Raw genomic sequence first — 7,911 nt, 5'->3', positions numbered from 1 at the left:
TCAACAACAATCTATTATCAATTACATGTCTAAAATAGTTATCTTCTAGGCTGATGCAGCCAGGTGTTCCAGGGGCGTTGGAGCCGGCATAAAATACTCTGCTGCTCTCTTCCACATCCTTCTCTGGGTCAGTGTAGCCAAGTGGTCTGGGGAGGGGGCCCAGGAGCCGGCAGTTTAAAGGTGCCGCTCTCTGAGGGCATCTCCCAATTAGCTGCCTCAGGTCCACTGGGCTTCAGGTGGTCTTCACCACTCTCCCTTTCACACACAGCTGGAGCCAGGAGGTCTTTCTCCAATGGGGCTGCCTTGGTGTTCAGTTTTTGTTTTCAGAAAGCTAAGGGGTCTTGATTTTCCAAAGGGAAGGAAGGTGTCGGAGGTGTTGTGGATATCATGCAGCATCCCACCTATCATCTTTTTTATTGTTATTATTATTTTTAAAATGTTACAAACCAGGAATATAAATTTTGAAAAAAGGTAAGAAACAGAAACAAATACAGGCAAAAGCAAGCAAAAGTGCAAGCATTTAAAAACCAGCAGCAGAAATTCAAGGTCGTGTGGGATGTAAAAGGGCAGCATTACATAAAAAGAGGGATGGGCTCAGAGCAGAGAGACACCACTTGCCAACACGTCCATCCAAAGAGAGCAATGCTACAAAGGAATACTCTTTTCTGCTCCAACATCATTGAGATAAGCTATAAATGGAAACCATCATTCTTCAAAAAACAGAGGAAGGTTACAACCCCACAACCTTCTAAACTGATGAGTGAGTTTTTCCATGAGCCAAAAATTCCAAAATTGGGACCACCAATCAGTCATATCGACCCTACCAGTTTTCCAAGTCCTGTCAATCTCAATCCTAGCCAACACTAACAAAAGTGCAATAATATCTTTATAACACAATGTCTTGTTTTCATGAGTAAACACTGAAAGCAATAAAAAGTTCTGAAGAAGGGAGAATTGTTCGTTGAGTGATTTGTGGAGCTAAATTACAATCATACCACATGTGCAGGAAGGTACCTCTATCCCTTCATCTTCTTCAACAGCTCGAGATGGGGTTCTTAGTAATGCATGCAAGTTGTAGTGGTGTGAGGTACCATTTATGCACAGCTTTCAGGGCTATAGAACTGAATGTATATGGGGGAGTGCTCCAGATTTTAACCCACTCTGAGTCTGTAATTTGAATATTTAAATCCACCTCCCACCCCACCTTATGTATCAGCCCACAACCAAAAGTCTCATCTAGCATCCAGACTTTATTGCAGACATCTGCATTTATACGCATGTCTTCAAACAGTTCCTAGTGAGCTGAGCTAAAAAAGATGCAATTTGATTCAATTGCATCCAAGAGGGCTCCAAGGGGGAAAGGGCCTCAATCAGCAACTCTCTGGACCTGGGGCTATCATGAAGAAATAAGCGTCTCACCATAAAGCCCCCCCCCCCCGCTGTACCATGGATGAGAACAAAAACACCTGTCAGACACTGCAAACAGGATGGGAATCAAACCACCCATCATCTAAACACATTAATACTTCACATTATGCACTGGAGTCAGAGGTAATAGGAAAAATAATCTCCAGTTTATCCAATGAAATTCACTCTTTTTTGTATTATATTTCTGTCCTCTGTCTGGAACTGACAGAATCAGTTTTCCATTCTTCCTCTAACTTCCACAAGGGTCATGCCCCCAGTAAGCTATGGAAAATGGTAATCTCTTTTTGTTTGCTGTTTCATAGTGCCTATCGTATTATACATTAAGAAAAAAAAGTTACCTAAATGAAAAGCGGGGTGATATTCAATGAAAAGCCAAGAAAGAATAAGCCAGCAGACTGTGTCAATGTTTCAGTTAGAATGCCTGATCAGTACGTATCTGCACATTTCTTAGGAAAAAATTTCCATCACTATGGAGGAAATTAGTTTTTAATGCGTGAGCATAGAAGCTCCCATATGAGCCATGAATTATCTTGGTGGTCTGTGCATTAAAGCTGATCCTTTGTTTTCAGTCGATGCAGTTGGACATGCTGGGATTTCTCCTTTCTGGGGGATGGATTAGCTTTAATGGGTAATGGGCACAATATACTTCATATTGTTTATTCCTCTCTCTTTCCTCTAGGAAGAATTCATGGTTCCTTGGAGTGCACAGAGGATGTTTTGAAAGTTACTAAACAAGAAAACATTCTGGATCTCTGCACACATCCAACTGTGGAATCATGTTTAGCATTGCCATTTTTGTCCCATGTATAATATCTTTGCTATCTCTGTTCTCTAACTTTTTTAGCTAAACTACAGTGCTGGTCAATACCTCATTTGGAAATTTTAAATATAGAAATCTATTAACAGATCGACATAGCATCACTTGAAACTGTTGTTACATGTGGATTCCTGTTATTTTCTGAACTGAACTGTTTTAAAGATTTTTTATCTTTTTAATTGCATTTTATTCTTTTATTGAACTTGACCTGTTTTAATACTGAAAATAGTGTAATTCTATTTTAATGCTCTCTGTTTATATTTTTTAAAAATTATATTGTTCTTTAAATTGTGAGCCACTTTGAGACCCAATTGGGAGTGAGGAGAGTGGGATGATGATGAGGATGATATAACAACACCTTCCTATTTACATAGGCGAGGCATTCTTTGCTATTGTGTGTGAGAACCATTGCTACTTTGGATATTTCTTACTTGGTTCTTCTTACTACTTTTTACATTACATGTGAGCAACTGCAGCCCTCTGGATATAGTTGGGCTGCAAATCCCCAGATGTATAGGCAATGATGAAGATTAATGGAAGTTGCAGTTCAATGTCTAGGGGTCACATTTTCCCCACTCTAGCTTTACATAATTATCTGAATGAAAGGTTACTGTATTTAACAAAAAAATCTCTAGATGTTTTTCTGCTTTTCTTAGATAATATGTTAGGCAGTATTTGGATACCCAAAGACTCTTTTGCCTTTCTCAAAAATGTCCACCACATAAGCTGTGGAATCAAATTTCTTAAGAAAGAATTTGGAGGATTAAGTTGTACTAGTGCAATCAGAACACCTGAGTTCTTAGCAAACAGGTTTGAGTAAACAGGACTTTGAAGCTCACCAATCTGTTTCAATTTTAAAATTGTAGTCTTGCAGGAAAGGTTAGTAAAAGGCAAAGCAGGATAAACAAAACACCAGAGCTGAACAGCTAGGCTCTCCCTTCCTCCACCCCACAGTTGATTCTTCCAAGTAGTTCCTAGATTCCTCAGTTTTAATAATAAGTGGCCATTCTCCTTCTTCTTCTTCTTCTTCTTTCTTTCTTTCTTTTTTTTCTTTTCTTTTTTTTTTTTTTTTTGCCTTACTCCAACTCTACTCACAATCTTTCTTAGAACAGGTAAAAGCCATTATTATGTAATTCTTTCAGGGTTAGACTAAGTTCAAATCAATTTTCATCAATGATGCACCCATAGTGAACCTCGTGGAATTTACTAGAACTCTCTAGGAGAGAATTCCAAGTTGCCTTACAAATTCCAGGATGCTGTAAGATAGAGCCATCAGAGTTATTGTGGTATGAAACTGAGCAGTACACAGAAAACATATTCAGCGGTAGCCATGATGGCCATATAGCAAAATACAATAAAATCCCAATTCCACAAAGTAGTAATACCTTTATTGGGTCAGATCAAAGCATAAAATACATCATGCACATTTTTGAAGATATAAAGCCTTCTTCATCAAGCAAATAAGTTAAAAATAACACAGGGGAAGAAAGGTAGTGATGTTAGAGTCACAGGTCTATATTTTGTCTCTGCTGTTACTCTCTCGTCTGTTAAAATGTTATTGAGGGATCTCAGTGTAGGCAGAGACCACTCCCCTTCTTGTCCATGTGAGATCTAGGGACAAAGGGCAATATAAGACAGGTAATCAAATTTCAACTGCATTAGCAACAGAAAAAGTAACTTCCCTTGGGATCCAGCTGTCTCTGTCCTGTGTGAAGATTACTGTCCCTTTCTTATGAAGAGAACACTGAATTTCTCGAGTCTCTGTACTGTAACATCTGGAAAAGCTTTTAGATCCTATATTGGTAAAACTTGCCAACTGTAGTCCAATGAAAGAGTTTTGCCTTTGTTGGTGGTATAGAACCTCAGTGATTTAAGTCTCAGTCATTTGGCTCACTCCTGTTTTATGGTTTCCCTGTTGCAGCTCAGGGTAGTTGTGTTACGATGCAGCAAAATACAACCAAATCCAAAATCCACAAAACAACCATACCTTTCTTGGGCCAACTCTGAAACTAATGGAGTTAGAATTTGATTACCTGTCTTTTATTTCCCTTTGTCTACAGTCCTCACATGGGCAAGAAGTGGAGTGGCCTCTGCCTGCACTGAGATCCCTCAATACCATCCTAATGGACAAGAGAGTAATCACTGATGCATGCAAAGAGGCAAGGAGAAAGTCACTACTCTCTCCCTGCCTTCTTTTGTCATGCATTAAGGTTCTTGGTCCCTCTTTTTCTAACTTTTTCTATCCAAATACCAAATGTTTTCAGCACAGTTCTGACTTGCCTATATGACTTTTTAACTCTGTTAGTTATTAACTCTGGTTCCATCCACATTCCTATCACACTCCTATGTTGACAGCCACTCCTCCATTCAGACTCTTTACAAAGGGATGTTGTTATAAATTATAAATTATCTATTATCAATACCACCATTACCACCACCATCATCACCACAATTGGGTTTAAATTTATTTAAAAATATCCATTAGCACAGACATATTTGTATCACTTACAGCATATTCTATCAATATCTGCTCAGAAGCAAGCAACAATGACATCAATGGGATCTACTCCCAGGTAATTCTGTACAGGATTTTAGTCTTTATGTTATACTTAATATAACATAGTACTACTAAGATTTCCCAGTAACCATGAAAATGTATCCTTGTTTGGCTTCATTCAAAAATTCAACAGATTTTTCCAATGGGAAGAAAACCTTCTTTATGAAATTTTTATATAACAAATGCTTACTCTCCTCACCCTTGCAGTGTTTATTTATTATTCATTAATTATTGAATAATAAATGCATGTTTGAATTGTTTCTTTCTTTCAATTAATAACCTGAAATATCGTCTAGATGGACCATCAGTGCAGTTTAGATAATTAATAATTAAAACATATGAAGGCTTATAATGACACAAAAGACTTAGTATGGAGTGAAAATGGGCTCACTATGAAGTTAAAATATTTTCCTGTTTTCAAAATAATATTTACATATTTAGTATGTTTACATAATTAATATTTTAGAAATGTATAAAGTATAAATGCACACTTACTATAATGTTCTATGCCTCTGTGTCATTACAAACACATCCATGGGAACATGTGCTAGATAAGATATACAATCTTCTGTAGCAGAGATTATGTTTCACAGACTTACTTATATCCTTTCAGGAAATCATGGAAATTCTTGACTTGAGGGAAAGAAAAAGGAGAGGGAAAGGGCGGGAGAGATAGACTGGAGAGTGAAGTGAAGTGATTTGAACTTGTAAAGCATTTTGATATATTACTATTAATGAGAAGAACTGGAAATTCTGAAGAACTGTTATTTTTTAAAATGATGCCAATAACTAGTAGTTATATTATTGTTCATTTTCTTTTTCATTTTAAAAACAATACTAACAAACCCTTCTATAAGACAATCTATTAAAATGTATCTCGACCAATAGCACAGCTTTTTTTTAAAAAATGAAAACTCATAGAAGATGTCATGTTGAATGAGATTCGAACTGTAGCATGCAGGAAAGGGAGATTTAACTTAATGTGGCCCCACTAAAATCCCCCTCCCTCAAGTTGTCTTGGGGCCAATGGAAGCTCTCTCCTGTAGTACATAGCAGTTTTTTGTGGGTATTACTTGGGGAGACCATATAACAGGGGGAAAAGTTAAGGATCAGCATTGTTACGGGGGGCAGCAGATAATGTTAGATGTATTCATGAATATACCATCACTTCTGTTTTATTCCTGAGACCTCTACCCTGGGACCACATGCTCAGCATTCTCAGTGAACACTAGAACAGAAGTTTGTTTATATGAGTTCCTGCCCCTGGCTAGATTTGTCTGTTCAGCAGTCTACATCTGACATGTACAATTATTCACAATGCAATGAATCAAGGAACTTACAAATGATCTGAGTATTACCAGTGAAACAGATTTTGTCCATACAATACACACATTTTCTGAATTTTTTCATATATGTGTGTTCAATATATTTTACCATATTAAATGCACAAGTGGAACAAACCCCCAAATTATATGTTGTACTTTTCATACCATATTCTACTTTTCATCCTAATAACCTATTTGAATAACATAAACCTTTAGGCATTTATTTAGACTTCTTAAATAAAACTGGTCTTAGCTCGCCAAATATCTGAGAGCCAGTAAAGGGTATGACAATAGTTGTGATTGTATTGATTTTGCTTATTAACACATTAAACAACATATGTGGAATAAAGCAAATGGAAGATGATTAGAAGATTGCAATTTTCAAACAGCTAACAAAGCTGAGCATCTCTTAATACCTTTGAATTATTCATCTCTTAAAAGCCAAGATACTATTCATTAAATATTGAAGAATAAGTTATAATAAGGCACCTGCACCAAATGGAGAGAATACATTGAAGGTCAGACTATCATACGGACAATGACATTAATGTCTTTTATTCTAAAAGGTTAAATAGATAAATCCCTTCCTTCTGCTCCTTTTTAGACTGGTAAACAAATATCCCTCTATGCATTGTGCCTGGTGTCATGGCATTAATGATGGTAATTTTCAGTCTCCAGGAATATTTCACACTCACTGGTTTACAATCCATAATTCCCAACAATGCATCTAAAAATTTGGTACAGTCTTTTTAGAGATGTCTGTTCCCACTTGCATGCAAACCAATGATGAACAATAATATTTTATACAAGGAAACATTGTTTGAACACACACACATATACACACACTGAAAAAGTAGAGTGTCACTAATGTGTTTGCATTTACTTGATAGGCAGTGGAATCCAATAGTTTAAGATCTGGGGAAATATAGTCATTTGAGTAATAAAGGAAATCTGAAATAATATTCTTCCTTTTTTTTAAACAGTACACCAAACATCCTCCTGACCCTTGTTTCCAAAGTTTCCAAAGTACAGACACAACATGAGACATTCTTCTGCTCTTTTCCAGGGTGAAACAGCAGGTTTCCTTCCTGGCGTAACTTCGGAAGTGGGTCTTGACAGCACTGGCCCTATGAAATCAAATTACCTCTTTAAAAAAATCAGGCAGAGATTTACAAGAACAATTCTTATGAAAACATTTTATTGAATTGGATCAAATTCTATCACATTATAAGTTTAGTAATAGCAATATATTGGATTGTTTATTACTGTTTAGCTGACTATCATAGATGGTTGGAGGGAGAGAGCAAAATGCCTTATTCTACACAACTTGAAGGAAAACATTCTTTAAAATTAAAATAAAACTGTAAATTTGTGGATAACTAAAAACACCCTTCTTCCTTTTCAAGAAACCTATTTGCCAGAAATTTGTGCAGTGGTAATTGGAAGGCAGAGCCTGAAAAAGACCATGGATGAGGGAAAACAGACTCAGCCTGAATCCAGAGAAAACGGAAGTGCTGGTGATTGGCTCTCCTGGCCCGGGTAAGGAAATTGTTCCACCTGTCCTAAATGGGGTCACGCTCCCTGTGAAGGACTCTGTTCGCAGTTTGGGGGGTGCTCCTGGATTCGTCGCTCCACCTTACTGCTCAGGTGGATGCGACAGTCAGGAGCACTTGTCATCAGCTTCGGCTGATACGCCAGCTGCGACCCTTCCTTGGCCAGGGGGGACCTTGAAACCGTGGTACACGCTCTGGTAACCTCTCGATTAGATTTCTGTAATGCGCTCT

The sequence above is a fragment of the Sceloporus undulatus genome, unplaced genomic scaffold (genome assembly GCF_019175285.1).
Source record: "Sceloporus undulatus isolate JIND9_A2432 ecotype Alabama unplaced genomic scaffold, SceUnd_v1.1 scaffold_14, whole genome shotgun sequence".
NCBI lineage: Eukaryota > Metazoa > Chordata > Lepidosauria > Squamata > Phrynosomatidae > Sceloporus > Sceloporus undulatus.
Note: the sequence above shows the minus strand (reverse complement) of the source record.